The sequence below is a fragment of the Aquarana catesbeiana genome, linkage group LG09, assembly GCF_042186555.1.
Source record: "Aquarana catesbeiana isolate 2022-GZ linkage group LG09, ASM4218655v1, whole genome shotgun sequence".
NCBI classification, from domain to species: Eukaryota; Metazoa; Chordata; class Amphibia; order Anura; family Ranidae; genus Aquarana; species Aquarana catesbeiana.
This window is the reverse complement of record NC_133332.1, coordinates 27,146,562-27,168,070: the sequence shown is the minus strand read 5'-3', so window position 1 is coordinate 27,168,070 and position 21,509 is coordinate 27,146,562. Positions and strand designations below refer to the sequence as shown.

At 45.9% G+C, this 21,509-nt stretch overlaps 1 non-coding gene across 1 annotated transcript; it reads right to left on the bottom strand.

Annotated features, from left to right (window-relative positions):
* Positions 1-17,545: 17,545 nt before the first annotated feature.
* TRNAV-UAC (transfer RNA valine (anticodon UAC)) lies at positions 17,546-17,618 on the bottom strand. The gene has a single exon. It is a non-coding gene; the product is annotated as a tRNA-Val (tRNA).
* Positions 17,619-21,509: the final 3,891 nt, after the last annotated feature.

Genomic DNA, 21,509 nt, shown 5'->3' with positions numbered 1-21,509 from the left:
CAATACAGTTCTGTTAGTGCATGTGGACTCTGGGTGTTTACTGCTGTCGCACTACACTGCACCTCCCCACTTTTACCTACAGGCAGGGGCGTAACTACTACCATAGCGACCCATGCGGGCGCTATGGGGCCTGCAGCCGAGTGGGGCCCAGTGAGGATCAGAGCAACGCCGGCACAGTCTCCCAGCCAGGGGAAGAGAGAGGAGAGAAAGAGGCGAGCTGTCCGTATCAGCAGAGAGCTGAATTGCCCGATGTAAGAGCTTTCATTAGAACTTCCAGTGTTCCCGGGGCTCACGTCACATAGCTCCACCTCTTGGCCCGGCGCCTTTGATAGACAGAACGCTGATTCAATGCCGGACATGTGACGTCATCAAAGGCGTCGGGCCAAGAGCTGGGGCTATGTGACGATGAGCCCCGGGAAGACGGGAAATTCAAATGAAAGCTATTACAGCGGGCAATCCCACTCTCTGCTGATCTGGGTGGCTTGTCTCTTTCTCTGCATAGGTGAGGCTGTATGGGGCACAGGCAGACCAGGCTGTATGGGGCACAGGTCACGCTGTATGGGGCACAGGTCACGCTGTATGGGGCACAGGTCATGCTGTATGGGGCATAGGCAGACCAGGCTGTATGGGGCACAGGTCACGCTGTATGGGGCACAGGTCACGCTGTATGGGGCACAGGTCAGGCTGTATGGGGCACAGGTCACACTGCATTGATCACAGGTCACGTTGCATGGGGCACAGGTCACGCTGTATTGGGCACAGGTACCGCTGTATGGGGCACAGGTTACGCTGTATTGGGCACAGGTACCGCTGTATGGGGCACAGGTCAGGCTGCATGGGGCACAGGTCAGGCTGCATGGGGCACAGGTCAGGCTGCATGGGGCACAGGTCAGGCTGCATGGGGCACAGGTCAGGCTGCATGGGGCACAGGTCAGGCTGCATGGGGCACAGGTCACGCTGTATGGGGCACAGGTCACGCTGTATTGTGCACAGGTCACGCTGTATGTGGCACAGCTCACGCTGCATTGACACTAGGGCAGCTGTGGGGGGGGGCTGTTTGCAGGGGGGCCCCATACAACATTTTGCTATGGGGCCCTGCTATTTCTAGTTACGCCCCTGCCTACAGGTTTAGCACAATATCCTAATTCCAATTCTCCTACCCCCCCCCCCCATAACAGCCCATAGCAGGGCTACATAATCTTATGGGAATATTGTTATTGACATGAATAGTCTGGGAACAGGGTCTATTTAAGAAATTTCCCATTAGACCCCCAATGTCTCCTCTGTACTTTTCTCCAGCTGATCAAGCACAGTTTCCAGGCTTGGATTTTGACAAATCTGAACCAGGAAATGCTCAGTGCTGAGCGCTTCCTGGTTCACACTTAGCAAAGATTGAGGAACAAGTGTTCAGGAGAGGCTGGGAACTACTGTACAGGGTGGGAAGAGCTCTACACCCTTCCAAGATAACTTTTACACAAAAGCCAGGAGGCTACTGATTGTTTAACTTCTTCTAGACATGTCCAAAGAGCTGAAGAGGTTAAACCGACAGCAATGACAAGCCATAGCCAACAATCATGCCATGAAACATAAAAGGGTATATTAACGCTTTAATTCAGATTGTAAAGAAAGATATAAACAAGCAAAAAACAAAACCCTTTTGCTTGCTAGTTTTTATGACATCCTGCACATAAACGTGCTACTGTTGACAAACCAGGTACAGAACTGTAGACCAAGTGAGAAAAATTAGCTGCACACCAACATCAATCCAACAGCTTTATTGAAAGACTGCCACCAGGACTAAAACAAGAGACCAAGGGGTGACGACGTGTCACACATACATTGTGCTTCTTCAAAACCCCAGGTACAGAACTGTACTCAACGAACATTTTACTTATCTCTATTGAATTTGTCAAATGGAATTATTGCCGAATGTATCCTTAAAGTGATATTAAACCCTCAATTTGTGTCCAATTGAGCACTGTTCCCAAACTTTATTGGTTGAACTAGATGGTCTTTTTTTTTAAAACCAGACTAACTATGTAACTATATATGGTGGCAATGCCCCAAACTCATGAGGTTTTGGATCCGAACTTCCACCTTAATATGCAACAGATGCTAATGTCTCCAGGACCCCTGAAATACATGAATGCACTAGTAGCACTATATTTTAAAATACTCATTTGATTTCAAATATTCATTTATTACATTGCACTTTTGCCATAGCTAAATGTTGGAATCAACCGACAATATCCTTTGAATATGTTAGGCATAAACTGAACTGGATAATGATCAGCAATAAATTGTCATCTATTCTCACCAATAAAGACGAAATAAACCCCACCGCTCAGGTAGATCCACCGCTATAGATCCTTCACCTCCAGAGAAGGAAGAGCCCCAGGTGCTGGCTAATGCATGTGCAGATAGAAATGGGCGAAATGATACTACCAAAGGGAAATCACATCTAAAGGGCAGATACAGGCCATGCCACTTTCCTCATTAGAAACCTGCAAGTGCAGCAGCTGATCAGTAATGAAAAAGTCACTCCCAGTCACATTTGTTTTGCACATGGACACAGACAATCAGCTATTTCTTCAGAATAACAAAAAGGTAGGAATCTGCGACAAAGTTTGTCAAAATCCCTGCAATGTTTTCTTTCTCAACACAAGTGGAGTTACTCTTTATTACTACTGTAATGCATTGTGAACATGCTTTTTTTTGCACTTAAATGCTTTTAAGGTTGCTCCATAACAAGATTTAAATTCTCATGTTTCTTTCCTCAATAAAATTTAATTTGACTAAAGTGAAAGTTCAGTTCAGGCTTTATGTGGGGATATATTTTTATTGTGCCAGTCTGCTGTCTAATTTTACAGGCAGAATGTCTACAGCAGGGATATGCAATTAGCGGACCTCCAGCTGTTGCAGAACTACAAGTCCCATGAGGCATAGCAAGACTGACAGCCACAAGCATGACACCCAGAGCCAGAGGCATGATGGGACTTGTAGTTTTGCAACAGCTGGAGGTCCACTAATTGCATATCCCTGGTCTACAGTATGTGGCCTTCAATACATTGGACTCACAACAAGGTAAATACTGTATGTGTTAGAATTGTTGACAGTATGTATATTATGGTTATTTCTCATTTAATCTCTTGTTTTGTTTTCAAAATGTCATTGAAGCAACCTGGAAGGACTTAGGGCCCCATTCACACCAGGTGTGGTAGGACTGCGTTGGGCAGCAAATTGCCTAGTCACTAGGGATGAGCTTCGAGTTCGAGTCGAACTCATGTTCGACTCGAACATCGGCTGTTCGCCGAATGGCGAACAATTTGGGTGTTCGCGGCAAATTCGAAAGCCGGGGAACACCCTTTAAAAGTCTATGGGAGAAATCAAAAGTGCTAATTTTAAAAACTTATATGCATGGTATTGTCATAAAAAGTTTTTGGGGACCCGGGTCCTGCCCCAAGGGACATGGATCAATGCAAAAAAAAGTTTTAAAAACGGCCGTTTTTTCAGGAGCAGTGATTTTAATAATGCTTAAAGTCAAACAAAGAAAGTGTAATATTCCTTTAAATTTTGTACCTGGGGGGTGTCTATAGTATGCCTGTAAAGGGGCGCATGTTTCCCGTGTTTAGAACAGTCTGACAGCAAAATGACATTTCAAAGGTAAAAAAGTCATTTAAAACTACTCGCGACTATTAATGAATTGCCGGTCCGACAATACACATAAAAGTTCATTAATAAAAACTGCATGGGATTTCCCCACAGGGGAACCCCGAACTAAAATAAAAAAAAACTGGTGTGGGGGTCCCCCTAAATTCTATACCAGGCCCTTCAGGTCTGGTATGGATTTTAAGGGGAACCCCGCGCCAAAATAAAAAAAAAAAATTGGCGTGGGGTCCCCCCAAAAATCCATACCAGACCCTTATCCGAGCACGCAACCTGGGAGGCCGCAGGAAAAGAGGCTCTCTCGTCCCCCCCCCTGAACCGTACCAGGCCACATGCCCTCAACATTGGGAGGGTGCTTTGGGGTAGCCCACAAAACACCTTGTCCCCATGTTAATGAGGACAAGGGCCTCATCCCCACAACCCTTGGCCGGTGGTTGTGGGGGTCTGCGGAACAAGGGGAACAAGGGGACCCCCAGATCCTGGCCCCCCCCCCTGTGTGAAATGTCAAATCCCCGTGCGTCAAAGGGGGGGCGGGGTCACCAGGTGGCTCTGCCCCCGTTATTTAAGAACCGTCAGAAGAGGAGAAATGTCACACAGCGGGAGCCTCCCTCCATGCCATCATGGATGCGGAGCGGCCTGAAAAGAAGATGAAGACAAGAAGATGAAGAGAAAAAGATGAAGAGAAAAAGATGAAGAGAGAAGCGTCACACAGCGGGAGCCTCCCATCCAATCATGGATGCGGAGCGGCCCGAAAAGAAGATGAAGAGAAGAAGATGAAGATAAGAAGATGCCGCGGAGGTAGATGCCAGACGAGAACACCAGAGAAAGAAGCAGAGGATCGGAGGAAGAAGAAGATGGAGGAAGAAACCGAAGGAAGATAGAAGATAGAAGAAAGAAGAAGCATTTAAATAAATTGTCAAAAACTATCTCTTGTCATTTTTACCATTGTTGACAGTTTTTTTGTGAAATGGTAGGGGTACTTTTGTACCCCCTTACCATTTCACACAGGGGGGCTGGGATCTGGGGGTCCCCTTGTTAAAGGGGGCTTCCAGATTCTGATAAGCCCCCCACCCGCAGACCCCCACAACCACCGGCCAAGGGTTGTGGGGATGAGGCCCTTGTCCTCATCAACATGGGGTCAAGGTGTTTTGGGGGGCTACCCCAAAGCACCCTCCCAATGTTGAGGGCATGTGGCCTGGTACGGTTCTGGAGGGGGGTCGCTCTCTCGTCCCCCCCTCTTTTCCTGCAGCCTGCCAGGTTGCGTGCTCAGATAAGGGTCTGGTATGGATTTTTGGGGGTACCCCACGCCAATTTTTTTAAAATTTTGGCGCGGGGTTCCCCTTAAAATCCATACCAGACCTGAAGGGTCTGGTATGAATTTTGAGTGGGACCCCTACGTCATTTTTTTTTTTTAATTTTGGCGTGGGGTTCTCCTTAATATCCATACCAGACCTGTAATTAATTCTGGACCTTTTATCTGCTCCTTGTAAATGGGATAGTGAGGGAATAACATACACCTGGCCATGGAACAGCTGAGCAGCCAATTGTCCCATTACTTTTGGTCCCTTAAAAAGTGGGAGGCACATATACAAACTGTTGTAATTCCTACACCGTTCACCTGATTTGGATGTAAATACCCTCAAATGAAAGCTGAAAGTCTGCAGTTAAAGCACATCTTGTTTGTTGTATTTCAAACCCAATGTGGTGGTGTATAGAGTCAAAAAGATTAGAATTGTGTCGATGTCCGAATATTTATGGACCTAACTGTATGTACGAGGGTGTTAAAAAAAAAAATGCCTTAAATAACTGCAAGAATGGTTTTAGACATTTCAAAGGAAAGCCTATGTATTGTTTAACAAAAAGATAAAAAGCGTTTGATCTGCCAGTCAGGCTTCTTTACATGTAATAAACAAGGAAAACATGATGGGGCACTATTCCTCCCAATGGCACCAATGATTGGGTATTATTCTTCCCATTGACACCAATGGTGTGGCACTCTTCCTCCCACTGGTACCAATGATGGGGCATTATTCCTCCCACTGACACCAATGATGGGGCACTATTCCTCCAAATGATACCAATGATGGGGCACTATTCATTCCATAAATACCAATGATGGGGCATTATTCCTCCTTATGACACAAATGATGGGGTGCTATTCTTCCCAATGTGACCAATGATGTGGCACTATTCCTTCCTTGATGGGGCACTATTCCTCCCATAGATACCAATGAAGGGGCACTATTCCTCCTTACGACACAATGATGGGGTACTATTCCTCCCATAGATACCAATGAAGGGGCACTATTCCTTCCACTGATACCAATGATGGGGCACTATTACTCCCAATGATACCAATAATAGGGCACTATTCCTCCCATAGATACCAATAGTGGGGCACTATTTTTCCCACTGATATCAATGACGGGGCACTATTACTCCCAATGATACCAATGATAGGGCACTATTCCTCCTATAGATACCAATGATGGGACACTATTCCTCCTTACGACAAAAATTATGGGGTACTATTCTTCCCAATGACACCAATGATGTGGCACTATTTCGCCTCCTACTGACCACAGGAGCTATGTAACTGTTTAGTCCCACTTACCACCAAGCCTGAGACGTTATCTACTCCCATTGGCCACAGTCCGACCCCCTAAAGGCCGAGGGACAGTAAAGTGGCCCTTTGTTTTGAAAATTTGAAGACTCCTGGTATAGAAAATATGGATGCGTGCCCTTGCAGGCAAGACACATAGGTGCATAAACAAACTGTATATACAGTATATGCTGGATGTGTGGTGTATCTGTATTCTAACTAAAATATGAACAGAAGAATGGAGTGTTCTGAAGGGGGCTCGTAGGGATTCCTAATATTGTAATATTTTGTATATACTCTCTTGGACATGTCATAAACACTACACTCTCTGGAAAAGAATCAAGTTTGCCTGGAACTTGCTTGAAGAGGTATTTTTCTTGCTTCCTATTTCCACTACAATTATATTCTGTATATTCTGTATATTATTTATTAATAATTGAATACACATGCACTACATTGCAAGAAACAATATATAAATCCCCAAACCGGAGTGCAGCTATATACTTACTGTTAATTTTATATACGGGTTGCAGTAGTTCTTCTGCTCCCGATTACTTTGTTTAGATTACTGGTTAACTTACCAGGAAGGGAATCCCCTCTGTTCACAGAGACCCTGTCCTGAGTGGAGGTACTTCCAACTTTATTATCAAACCCGCTCTTCCACTTCTGAAAGGTTCTGGTTCTCTTGTTTGTAGGCAGGTGCAGCCTACTTTCTCCACTGCAGGTGGCGCTCAACCTCAGTGGCATTGCAGAAGAAGTCAGGAGGACATTTTGGGTCAGGCAGAGTTTATTTAAAGTGGAAGTTAACTTCCATCTTTGGATTGTACCTATAGGTAAGCCTATAATGAGGCTTAAAAAAGTAAAAGGATTGAGCTGGCAAGCATGTAGTCCATATAGAGATTTTATTGGTTGGTTACATGAAGTGAAAAGCAAAACAGCTGACGCGTTTTGGCAACAGCCTTAGCATGTTAAACATAAAAATGGCAATACATACATACTCATATAAGCATCACCCCAAAATCAACTTACATTGTAAACGTGCACCATTTAGGAGATATCTACTGTACATGCAGCCAGTGACATCATTGGCGCATGCGCTCTGAAGGAACGGCCACCAGTGGCATTTTTTCAGAGCCCTGTGCCATGACCGGCGGCTCCCACGTGCATGCTTTGGGAGTGACATCATCGCAGCTCCGGCTAGTCACAGAGCTGGAGTATGAGAACCAGAAGGCAAGACAGGTGAAGATGGAAGTGGCCTCCAGCTCTAACATCTCGGCGCAGGAGGGCTTCATTTTAAGGTAAGTATAAGATAATGTGCTAGTATGCATACTAGCACATTATGGCTTTACCTTGCAGGAAAAAGAAAAAAAACGTCCAGCGGTTTACAGCGGATTTAAGACCCTGGCTCCTGGGCTTGGCGTACATTTCGTGTGTGGGTAGTGTAGGGTCAGGTCACTCATCTGTCAGGGATATTATTAGCGGTAGGGAGAGGTTCCAGATAAGTAGGAAAAGAGCAGGGACATGCTAACCTTCCTGGAATCCTCCCGGTTCGAGCACAGAACAGCCAGGCTGCATTCCATCCCTCGAGACTGTTAGTGCATCCGAGACCTGCTGCTGCATTGTGCGCTACAACTTACTGTGAGTGCGCTCGGTCAGGGTAACTTCCCTCCGGGAAATTGTACTGGTTTGAATTACATTTACAATACAGTTCTGTTAGTGCATGTGGACTCTGGGTGTTTACTGCTGTCGCACTACACTGCACCTCCCCACTTTTACCTACAGTTTTTGAGTGGGACCCCTACGATTTTTTTTTTTTAATTTTGGCGTGGGGTTCCCCTTAATATCCATACCAGACCTGAAGGGCCTGCTATGGAATTTAGGTGGACCCCCACGCCAGTTTTTTTTAAAATTTTGGTTCGGGGTTCCCCTGTGGGGAAATCCCATGCGATTTTTATCAATGAACTTTTATGTGTATTGTCGGACTGGCAATTCATTAATAGCCGAGAGTAGTTTTAAATTAATTTTTTTTCTTTGAAATGTCATTTTGCTGTCAGACTGTTCTAAACACGGGAAACACGGACCCTTTACAGGCATACTAGAGACACCCCCCAGGTACGAAATTTAAAGGAATATTACACTTTTATTGTTTGACTTTAAGCATTATTAAAATCACTGCTCTCGAAAAAAACGTCCGTTTTTAAAACTTTTTTTTGCATTGATCCATGTCCCCTGGGGCAGGACCCGGGTCCCCAAAAACTTTTTATGACAATACCATGCAAATTAGCCTTTAAAATGAGCACTTTTGATTTTGAACATTCGAGTCTTATAGACTTCAATGGGGTTCTAACGTTCGTGCGAAGTTTTGGTCTGTTCGAAAGTTCTGGTGTGAACCGAACCGGGGGGTGTTCGGCTCATCCCTATTGGTCACCTACCTGGCTGCTTCACGCCACTGCATTGCAGCGGTGTGTGCTAAAAAAAAGTCCATGCGCTACTTTTCCAGCAAACCGCCACCTTATGCCGTGTACACACGAACGGACTTTCGACGGACTGAACCCTGAAGGTCTTATTGACGGACTTTCGACGGAGTTCCGACGCAATGGACTTGCCTACACACGATCACACCAAAGTCTGACTGATTCGAAGGTGATGACGTACGACTGGACTAGAATAAGGAAGTTCATACCCAGTAGCCAATAGCTGCCCTTGCATCATTGTTCGTCCGTCGGACTAGCATACAGACGAATGGAATTTTCGACCGGACTCGAGTCCGTCGGAAAGATTTGAAACATGTTCTATTTTTAAAGTCCGTCTGATTTTTCGACAGCAAAGGTCCGATGAAGCCCACACACGATCGAATTGTCCGGCGGATTCGTTCCGTCGGACCTTTGCTGTCGAAAAGTCTGGTCGTGTGTGCATGGCATTACACCACGCAGCAGCAAACAGAAGAATGATTAGATGAGTAATAATTATGACTGTAATCAGTAGTGCTGCTATGGAAAGAGGAGTGTATTTGATGTAAACTACTCTCCAGTTCAAATGAAAGTGTTACTAAACCCACAACAGTAAGATCAGTCTGTATACGCAGTAAATCATGCTCGTTATACTCACTGTGGCTTGGAAAGATCAATTTGTAAATGGCTAGAAAACTGGCTAAAAAAGACAGAATTCAGAGAGTAGTGGTTAATAATTCTTACTCTGAATGGTCTACGGTTATCAGTGGGGTACCCCAAGGTTCAGTGCTGGGACCACTGCTTTTTAATATTGTAGCCAAGTCCCAGGCCTCTCCATGGCTAATGGTGACCTCCAGGGTTAAGGACAGCTGACATCCTTCTATGTAGAGTGGGTTACGAGGCATGGTGGGTGCAATGCAAAGTAGATTAATGGGCACCAGACACTTCTTGAATGCAAAGAGAATTATTGTCTCTTAAACAGAACTGTGCAAGAGAGGGTTGGGGCCAGGACACCCTTTAGCAGTTGCAATGTTAATTGGCACACACCGAGATCTCTACAGGTAGACAGCCATGCAGGGAAAAGGAATCCAGCAAGACACCACATCTGCATGAGTAGGACCACTGTCTCCTATGGCAACAGTCTTGTAACAGTTTCTAACACAAGTTGTAATGAGCTCCTTTACTTCCTCTACAATCTCTTGTAGATGTTCACTCAACTGAGCTCTCAGTCTCTCTCACTAGACTTGCTGCTTCACTGCCACTGGATCCCCTGAGCTTTTCCAATCTTCTCACTCAGTATTTTCCTCAAGCGTCACCCCTGCTTCCCTGCTGGGTCCCTAGCTTGGCACTCACAGATACTCCTCAAGCGTCACCCCGCTGGCCTGCTCGGTCCCTGGCTTGACACACAATACTGCTCTGCAAGTGTCACCTCCACTGGCTGGGTCCCTGGCTTGGCGCCTGTTGAAGTTTTCCAATTCTTTGCCGTCCCCGGTTGGTGAGAACACTGCTTCGGTACTTGCTTCAGCTACCATCAGTGGTCCCTGATAACAAGGTGGATGGTCCCTTAGTGGCGACAGCTTACCTTCTACCTCTGACCAGGACAGTTTCTCTGGCCGGCAGAACCGTCAGTTCTGGTTGGACTGCAAGTCACAGTCCCAAACCTACGCTGCTCTTTTGCTTCTGGATAGGCCTCTCAGACAGCCTAGCAGCCAGATGCACCTGGGATAGGCCTCTGGTCTCTGGCCTAGCAGCCCGGGGCAGTACAACATGCATCCACCCAGACAGCCATCCAAGTGGCAGAGAACCCTGATCACCAGACTCCACCCAAATAAATAGTCTCTCCCAGCAGGCCAAGGGACTCCAGAAAATCCCTGCCCATTGGCTGAGATACCCCATATACTCCTAATCTGTCCTTGCAATGCCCTTGTCTTATCTAATGCCACCAGGTACACGGCCACCTAGTGACAGAGGAGAGAAGTGCAGCAATTCCAGAATTAGGGCCAAGTCATTTGACCTCCTAGCAATTGACCAAGGCAACTATCACTTGGCAAATAAATTTAAGAGCAACCCTGCCTAAACATCAGGGTGCTACATCATCTTTATTAATCTGGGATTAAAAGTAACATTTCAGTTTTTGCAGATGACACCAAGCTATGCAGTGGAATAACGTTCTTACAGGATGTCTCCAATTTACAAACCAACCTCAATGCTCTGTCTAATTGGGCAACTAAGTGGCAAAAGAGGTTTAATGTTGATGAATGTAAAGTTATACACTTGGGGGCTAAGAATTTGCATGTATCATACATACTAGGGGGAGTACAACTGGGAGAATCAATGGTGGAGAAGGATCTGGGGGTTTTGGTAGATCATAAGCTCAATAATAGCATGCAATGTCAAGCTGCAGTTTCCAAAGCGAGCAAAGTCCTTTCTTGTATTAGGAGATGTATGGACTCCAGAGAGAGAGATATCATTTTGCCCCCCTGTACAAATCATTAGTAAGACCTCATCTGGAATATGTAGTTCAGTTTTGGGCACCAGTTCTCAAAAAGGATATCGGGGAACTGGAGAAAGTGCAGAGAAGAGCAACCAAACTGATAAGAGACATGGAGGAGCTCCGCTATGAGGAAAGATTAGAGGAACTGAATTTATTCTCTCTTGAGAAGAGGAGAATAAGGGGGGATATGATCAACATGTACAAATATATAAGGGGTCCCTATAGTGAACTTGGTGTTGATTTATTTACTTTAAGGTCATCACAGAGGACAAGGGGGCACTCTTTACATCTGGAGGAAAAAAGATTTTATCTCCAAATACGGAAAGGTTTCTTCACAGTAAGAGCTGTTAAAAATGTGGAATAGACTCCCTCCAGTGGTTCTGGCCAGCTCAGTAGATTGGTCTAGAAAAGGCCTGGATTCTTTCCTAAATGTACATAATATTACTGGGTACTAATATTTATAGGTAAAGCTGATTCAGAGAATATGCGATTGCCTCTTGGGGGATCTGGAAGAAATATTTCCCCTGCTGTAGCAAATTGGATCATGCTCTGCTGGGGTTTTTCGCCTTCTTCTGGATCAACTGTGGGTGAAGGATTGTGTATATGGGATTGTATGTTTATTTTTGGTTGAACTAGATGAACTTGTGTCTTTTTTCAACCTGACTAACTATGTAACTATGTAACCTAAGGGGTTAATCCTCTGCATTGTGCAAAAAAAAAATTTTTGATCCTGTCTTCTCTGATCCTCCCCTTCTTATACTGCCCCCAATCCATCTCCTGATAGAAAAATGCATGGGGACAAGCTGCACATGCTCAGTTTTTTTTTTCTTGGGAGAGTGCATGTGATCAGCACAGGGCCAATCAGCACTGTCCAGACAGAGGGTCGGGTTCGTGCAGCCTCATAGGACAGCCAGAGTAGAATGAAAACTCCTCCTATAAGCTTTAACCAGACACTGATAAAAGTCATAAGACTGCTGTAACTGCTGTTGAAAAAAAGGTATTTAGCAGTTTATATTTACTAAAACTATTGCATTTCCATGTTCTGTGTACTGTGGGATATATTGAATACAGGGTCCTGGGTTTACTGCGGCAGGTTGGCTCTGCTGCGTGAAATCACATTATTGTACGTTATCTCTCGAGGCTTGCATAGCAGGTGCATGCACGCGTGCCCACCGCGAGCTCCGTAAGTTCGACCACGGGTCCCGTGGACTCGATGTCCGCAGGGATACCCGCGATCGTTTCACGGAGAGAAAGAATAGGGAAATGCTGATGTAAACAAGCATTTCCCCTGCCTAGTGATAGGACACTGATCATAGCTCTCTGTAATCGGGAGCGGTGATCAGTGTCATGTCACACACAGCCCCTCCCCCCCCACAGTTAGAATCACTCCCTAGGACACACTTAACCCCTGCAGCGCCCCCTCCTGGTTAACCCCTTCACTGCCAGTCACATTTACACAGTAATCAATGCATTTTTAATCGCACCGATCACTGTATAAATATGAATGGTCCCAAAATAGCGCCAAAAGTGTCCGATGTGTCCACCATAATGTCGCAGTCATGATACAAATCGCTGATCGCCGCCATTACTAGTAAAAAAAAATTATTAATAAAAATGCCATAAAACTATCCTCTATTTTGTAGATGTTATAACTTTTGTGCAAACCAATCAATAAACGCTTATTGCTATTTTTTTTTACCAAAAATATGTAGAAGAATACGTATCGGCCTAAACTGAGGAAAAAAAAGGTTTTTTTTATATATTTTTGGGGGATATTTCTTATAGCAAAAAGTAAAAAATATTGCTTTTTTTTCAAAATTGTCGCTCTTTTTTGGTTTATAGCACAAAAAATAAAAACCGCAGAGGTGATCAAATACCACCAAAAGAAAGCTCTATTTGTGGGGAAAAAAGTATGTCAATTTTGTTTGGATGCAACGTCGCACGACCGCGCAATTGTCAGTTAAAGCGATGCAGAATCTCAAAAAGTGCTCTGGTCTTTGGCCAGCCAAATGCTCCGGGGCTGAAGTGGTTAAATTCTGCAGCAACTTGGTTCTTTCCCAGAGATAAGCATTTATTGGATCCCAGAATAGATGACAAAGTCCACCATGTACTTGCAAATAATACAACGAACAGCATCCTTCAGAGTCCCATCAAAAATACTTAGTCCCTTTCTGCCATAGCAAGCACAGAGACACCACACCATCCAGCATATCTGTTCAATCTATAACATACACCTAGGTAGTTTCCATGAGTGCAGTAATGTGTACTACATGTGATTTCTTTAAAAAAAAAAAAAAAACGATTAAAATCTTTTCTTGATATACAGCTTCTACCCACTGACTTAAACGTAGGGATATCTGATTGGCTGGTTTTGCTAAAAAAAAAAATAATTGGATAACCAACTATAAACAGGTCAGTCCACAAATGCCAAGATGCCAAGATAAGGAATTTGCCATCAAATTAGAGAGCCCTTAATCTATCTTTTGATGTGTAAAATGGACTTGTCACTGGCCTGTGCATGTACATCCAAGAATGTATGTATGTGTGTATATATATATATATATATATATATATATATATATATATTTATACAGCGGTGGCCGAAAGTTTTGAGAATGACACAAATATTAATTTTCACATAATCTGCTGCCTCAGTTTTTATGATGGCAATTAGCATATACTCTAGAATGTTATAAAGAGTGATCAGATGAATTGCAATTAATTGAAAAGTCCCTCTTTGCCATGAAAATTAACTTAAAGCGGAGGTCCACCCTAAAAAAACATTTATACATTAAAATTTTCTTTGAAATCAATTAAAAAACATAGAATTTTTTTTTTACTTGCCAGAAACCCCTGTTGCTAGGCAGTCTTCCTAATCTGCCTCTTCCTAGTCCACGGAGCTGTTCCGTCACTTCCTCCTCTTTGGCGAGCTCCCCTGTTGTCTTCTGGGACCTGTGTGTGTCCCAGAAGACGACGGGCCATTCACAAAGTGCCGCGCGACCCGCACAGGGGCAGTAGGAAACGGGCAGTGAAGCTGCAAGGCTCAGCTGCCGGTTTCCCTTAGTTGCAATGGCAGCACTGGCACCCGATTCGATGGACGGATCAGCCTGGGGGGGGGGGGGGGCGACATCGTGGGCTTGCTGGACAGGTAGGTGCCTTTATTAAAAGTCAGCAGCTATAGTGTTTGTAGTTGCTGACTTTAAAAAAAAAAAAAACGAAAAAAAAAAACGGCTGGAACACCGCTTAATTCCCATAAAAAACATTTCCACTGCATTTGTGAAGAAGGCTTCAGGGTGCCCAAGAAAGTCCAGCAAGCACCAGGGCCGTCTCCTACAGTTGATTCAGCTGCGGGATCGGGGCACCACCAGTGCAGAGCTTGCTTAGGAATGGCAGCAGGCAGGTGTGAGTAGGGCACGCACAGTGAGGAGAAGACTTTTGGAGGATGGTCTGGTGTCAAGAAGGGCAACAAAGAAGCCACTTCTCTCCAGAAAAAAACCATCATCAGGGACAGACCAATATGCTGCAAAAGGTACAGGGATTGGACTGTCGAGGACTGGGGGAAAGTCATTTCCTCTGATGAATTCCCTTTCCGATTGTTTAGGGCATCCAGAAAAGACCTTGTCCGGAGAAGTGCTACCATTAGTCCAATGCCATGCCAACAGTAAAGCATCCTGAGACCATTCATGTGTGGGGTTACTTCTCAGCCAAAGGAGTGGGCTCACCCACAATTTGACCTAAGAACACAACCATGAATAAAGAATGGTACAAAAACATCCTCCGAGAGCAACTTCTCCCAACCATCCAAGAACAGTTTGGTGAGGAACAATGCCTTTCCCAGCATGATGGAGCACCTTGCCATAAGGCAAAAGTAATAACTAAGTTGCTTGGGGAACAAAACATCAAAATTTAAAATGATTCCAAAGGAGAGAATTAAAAAAATGTAATAAAAAACAAACATGTTATACTTACCTGCTCGGTGCAATAGTTTAGCACAGATCAGCCCTGATCCTCTTCTTTTAGGGTCCTTTTGTGGCCCCACACACACTCTTTCCTCATTAGCTCACTGGCTGTGATTGACAGCAGGTGGAGCCAATGGCTTCCACTACTGTGCAAGCCAATGAGGAGAGAAAGACCCGGGAGAGCCTTTGTTCTCATGCACATCGCTGGATTGAGATGTGGCTCAGGTAAGTATCAGGACAGGCTGGGAAGGAGCTGCACCCAGAAGGTTTTTTATCCGAATGCATAGAATCCAAGGTAAAAAAAAGTTGAGCTTAAAGAACCAATTTAAGGCTGATTATTCACATTGTATATGTCCAGTCATGACCATTTCCCTTTAACCACTTACGGACCGCCGGCCGCAGTTATATGTCGGCTGTTTGAAGGAGGATATTGTCGTTATGGCAGCAGCTAGCTGCCATAACCCCAGTATCCCCTTCTTCAGCGGGCGGTCCGTTACAAGATAAAAGTGGACTCTGCGGCGGATTCGCCGCAAGATCACTGTTATCGGCAGCGGGAGAGGCCCCCCCCTCTTGCCACGCTCCGGTGCATTCTGGCGCTTATCAGAGCCGTCGGCAGTGGCGGAGACGATCGATCAGGTCCCGTCACTAGCTGGGTATGGAGACGAGTGAGGGGAAGGTGGCCTCCACCGTCTCCATTCAATTGCTGGGCTGAAGCAACGTCAAAACGTCACTTCCGCCCACAGCTCTTAAAGGGCCATTTTTTAAAAAAGATTTTTTTAAATGACAATTTTTTTTTTTATTGCATTTTAGTGTAAATATGAGATCTGAGGTCTTTTTGACACCAGATCTCATATTTAAGAGGTCCTGTCATGTGTTTTTCTATTACAAGGGATGTTTACATTTATTGTAACAGGAATAAAAGTGACATTTAAAAAAAAAAAAAAAAAACAGTGTAAAAATAAAAAATAAAAGATAAAATAAATTAGAAAAAAAAAATTTTTAAATGCGCCCCGTCCCGATGAGCTCGCGTGCAGAAGCGAACGCATACGTGAGTAGCGCCCGCATATGAAAATGGTGTTCAAACCACACATGTGAGGTATCGCCGCGATTGGTAGAGCGAGAGCAATAATTCTAGCCCTAGACCTTCTCTGTAACTTAAAACATGCAACCTGTAGAATGTTTTAAACGTCGCCTATGGAGATTTTTAAGGGTAAAAGTTTGTCGCCATTCCACTAGCGGGCGCAATTTTGAAGCGTGACATGTTGGGTATCAATTTACTTGGCGTAACATTATCTTTCACAATATAAAAAAAAAATTGAAACAGAAAGTATTGCAACGACCGCCATTTTATTCTCTAGAGTGTTAGAAAAATAATGTATAATGTTTGGGGGTTCTAAGTAATTTTCTAGCAAAAAAAAAACCTGTTTTTAACTTGTAAACAACAAATCTCAGAAAGAGGCTCGGCCCTTAAGTGGTTAACAGTTCACTTAGGAGGATAATCGACAGTAAATGTACAGTACATCTGTTAGTCATTTAGACAGTTGTGGCCCGTGCGTTAGGGGTGAACGGCGCCGCCCCCTCATCCATGCGTCCGGCCTCTAATCTACATAGAGGGTGCCAGATGCATGGATTCCAATGGGGGGGGTCTTTTTTTGAAGAACGTGATTAGAGCCAGAGGCCCTAATGGGCTTCAAAAAAGGGTGGGCTTGGGACACAGAGTACTGTGTCCCGAGCCCATTGTAGCACTGATTCTGTAACGCTATTGTTACACTGATTCTTCTCCCAGCTAATCGGGAAGCAGGTCTTGAGACTCATTTCAAATTGGCTGAAAGGAGAAGCGATCTTATTGGCCAAGGGGGAGGAGGGAGAAGACGCACGGCCAGAGGAGATGCATGGCCTAAGGAGAAGCAGGGGAAGACTGACCGACCCACCAGCCGCCACCATGGCTCACCTCAGGTAAGGAGGCCTTTGCATCTTCCACAAGGGAGGGGTATTCCCCGCATTTATGTCCGTCTCTGGGGGGGGGGGCACCCTGGTCTCCCTTCGAGGGGGTGGCGTTGGTTTGCCGCCCCCCGAATGATCGAATACCAGCCACCACTGCATTTAGATAACATAAAGATATGACATATGATTATGTCACTATTGCTTCTAGCAGTGATGGCGAACCTTGACACCCCAGATGTTTTGGAACTACATTTTTCAGGGTACTGCTTAGGAACAATTAACATGTGTAAATGTTTCCTACAATATAGCAAATGTTGACTTTTTGAGTTCCATTCAACTTTGAAGGCTCTATTGCTTTTCTTTGCGTTGTGTGAGGCACGTTCCTAAGTTTGACTTTCAGAAAGTCAGTACCTGATCTCATATTACAAAATGGTTCCACTGGGGGTTGAACCCAGGATCTTCTGCGTGTAAAGCAGATGTGATAACTGCTACACCATGGAACCTGTGTAATATGTGCTAAATTGTCAATTTTTCAGAAAGGGAAGGGTTAATTACCAAAGAATGCTTGCACCCCAGATGTTTTGAAACTACATTTCCCATGATGTTCAACTACACTGCAGAGTGCATGAGCATCATGGGAAATGTAGTTCCAAAACATCTGGGGTGCCAAGGTTCGCCATCACTGGCTTAGACAGTATCCAGATTTCATTATTACAGTCAGGGGTGGATTAATGCACAGGCTGGTCTAGGCTGCAGCCTAGGGCCCCACGTGTGCAAGGGCCCCCGATTGGCCATGATATTTTTATTAATTTATATATATTTTATGTTTATGTAGAATAAAAACCATGCCTGCGTGTTATACGAATACGCCGATAAATGTTTTTTTACCAACAGGGGGCGGGGATCGGGCGGTCCGCCCCGGGTGCCACCCATTGGGGGGGGGTGTCAGGCCAGCTGTACCTCCTCTCCTGGCCCTGGGACAGCGCTGCCAGCATACTTTAAAGTTGAGAAAACATTACTGCCAGCCCTTTCTCATGCACAGCTCCTCGTGTGTCACTCTCAATGTAAATGGAAGTCTCTTAATACCTCAATTAAAGCCGCTTTGTCTGGCCGCTCTCCTCCTCCTTCCACCTCCTTCCCGAGTGTAGCCTTTGATTGCAGGAGGAGAGCGGTCATGTGACCGTCAATCAAAACAGCAGAGGAGAGCAGTCACATGACCGGGTCACGAAGAACGGCGTTAATTGAGGTATTTAGAAGCTTTGATTTACAATGAGTGACACAGGAGGAGCGGTGTATGAGAAAGGGCTGGCAGTGATGTTTTCTCAACTTTAGAGTATTCTTTCCCAGGAGACTGGGGGACTCCTGGGAGTGCAGGGGGGCTTTATAATGAAAGAGGCCTGTGTGATTTGCAGGCAAAGGGGTCTGTGTACTATGCAGATGTCTGTGTACTGTGCAGGGAAAGGGGGCTGTGTACTGTGTAGGGAAAGGGGACTGTGTTATGTGCAGGGGGTCTGTGTACTGTGCAGGGAAAGGGGTCTGTGTACTGTGCAGGGAAAGGGGTCTGTGTACTGTGCAGAGGGTCTGTGTACTGTGTAGGGAAAGGGGGCTGTGTTATGTGCACGGGGTCTGTGTACTGTGCAGGGAAAGGGGTCTGTGTACTGTGCAGGGGGTCTGTGTACTGTGTAGGGAAAGGGGGCTGTGTTATGTGCACGGGGTCTGTGTACTGTGCAGACGGTTGTGTACTGTGCAGGGTAAGGGGTCTGTGTTATGTGCAGGGGGTTTGTGTACTGTGCAGGGGGGGTCTGTGTACTGTGCAGGGAAAGGGAAAGGTACTGTGCCTGTAACCAATGCCAGCAGGGAGCGCTCTTTTTCAAAACTGGGACTAGTTAAAGCGGAGTTCCACACAAAAATGGAACTTCCGCTTTTCGGAACCCCCCCCCCCCCCCGGTGTCACATTTGGCACCTTTCAGGGGGGAGGGGGGTGCAGATACCTGTCTAAGACATGTATTTGCACCCACTTCCGGCATAGACTCCCATGGGAGTCTATGCCTCTTCCCGACCCGACCGCGCTGTCTGCTGGGAACACACAGCTCCCAGGAGAGAGCGGGGACCACTAGGGACGCGCAGCGCGACTCGCGCATGTGCAGTAGGGAACCGGGAAGTGAAGCCGCAACGCTTCACTTCCTGATTCCCTCACCTAGGATGGCGGCGGCAGCTGCCGAGAACCGAGCGGGTTCTCGGCGTCCCCTGCCGACATCGCTGGACCCTGGGACAGGTAAGTGGCAATGTATTAAAAGTCAGCAGCTGCAGTATTTGTAGCTGCTGGCTTTTAATATTTTTTTTTTGGGCGGTGTGGGTGAACCCCCGCTTTAAAAATAGACTGAGATCTATTATGGGCCAAAACAGACTCAATCACCTGTCTTTCAAGTCAATCAAAAATGATATTCTGCGCATATTGGATTTTAACAACATCATTAAGGACTTCTCTGTTAGAAAAACTTCTAAAGGTAGGAATATGTATGATTGTTCTGCTGTTGATTATTGCTTGCTTTTATGTGCTGCTGCTGCTGTTTATGGTATTTGTATGACTTTTATTTTATTGGAATATTACACAGCGTTTCGATTGGTCTCTGCCAGGATGTTGTGATTTTGCCTCAGTTAAACCGGAGCTGCTGCAGACGTTTTTGGCCTAACTGTTGGTTTAGAAAGGTAAAATCTGTTACCAGCTTGCAGGTGTATTTTGAATACTTTTTTTCTGTGGCATTGCTGTTTATAGTAGGCTCATGTCTGAATGTGTTTGGGCTGTAGACCTGAGAGTTGCACTTGAGGCGTGTAACACAGGTCTACCCTTTTACACATGGCACAAAATAATTTATTTTCTGGTAAAGCATGCTTAGGAGAGGGCCACACAAAAAGTAGCCTAGGGGCCCAGGACTACCTTAATCCTCCACTGATTACAGTCATCAGCATCATCATCCTTATCACCAGATCTCTTAAAGACCCGACATGTACTGTACTTCTCTTCTTTTATGCACTTTGCCTTAAAGTGATTGTGAATGAGTCCTAAGGCTTTAAGATGAAGCAGAGAGACAGAACACACAGACCCTGCATTATTTTCTCCCAGGTAGAGATCTAATGTAAGAAACATGATTTCTGCTGGTTTAAAAGAATGCAAGCCTGTGTTCTGTCCCTCTGATGATGAAGATCTTTCACAGCCCGGAGTCAGGATGAACATGAACAGACTGTAAGAGCATGTCTTCCTCGGATCCTGTTCCCCTCTCTCTCTGCTGCCTGCACTAAACAACCAACCTACCATGCTGCTGCCCCTCTCCCTATCACCGACTATCCATGCTGCTGCCCCCCCTCTCCCTATCACTGACTATCCATGCTGCTGCCCCTCTCCCTATCACTGACTATCCATGCTGCGGCCCCTCTCCCTATCACTGACTATCCATGCTGCTGCCCCTCTCCCTATCACTGACTATCCATGCCGCTGCCCCTCTCCCTATCACTGACTATCCATGCTGCTGCCCCTCTCTCTATCACTGACTATCCATGCTTCTGCCCCCCCTCTCCCTATCACTGACTATCCATGCTGCTGCCCCTCTCCCTATCACTGACTATCCATGCTGCGGCCCCTCTCCCTATCACTGACTATCCATGCTGCTGCCCCTCTCCCTATCACTGACTATCCATGCCGCTGCCCCTCTCCCTATCACTGACTATCCATGCTGCTGCCCCTCTCTCTATCACTGACTATCCATGCTGCTGCCCCCCCTCTCCCTATCACTGACTATCCATGCTGCTGCCCCTCTCCCTATCACTGACTATCCATGCTGCGGCCCCTCTCCCTATCACTGACTATCCATGCTGCTGCCCCTCTCCCTATCACTGACTATCCATGCCGCTGCCCCTCTCTCTATCACTGACTATCCATGCTTCTGCCCCCCTCCCTATCACTGACTATCCATGCTGCTGCCCCCCTCTCCCTATCACTGACTATCCATGCTGCTGCCCCTCTCCCTATCACTGACTATCCATGCTGCTGCCCCCTCCTTATCACTGACTATCCATGCTGCTGCCCCTCTCCCTATCACTGACTATCCATGCTGCTGCCCCTCCCCTATCACTGACTATCCATGCTGCTGCCCCTCTCCCTATCACTGACTATCCATGCTGCTGCCCCTCTCCCTATCACTGACTATCCATGCTGCGGCCCCCTCCCTATCACTGACTATCCATGCTGCTGCCCCTCTCCCTATCACTGACTATCCATGCTGCTGCCCCTCTCCCTATCACTGACTATCCATGCTGAGGCTCCTCTCCCTATCACTGACTATACATGCTGCTGCCCCTCTCCTTATCACTGACTATCCATGCTGCTGCCCCTCTCC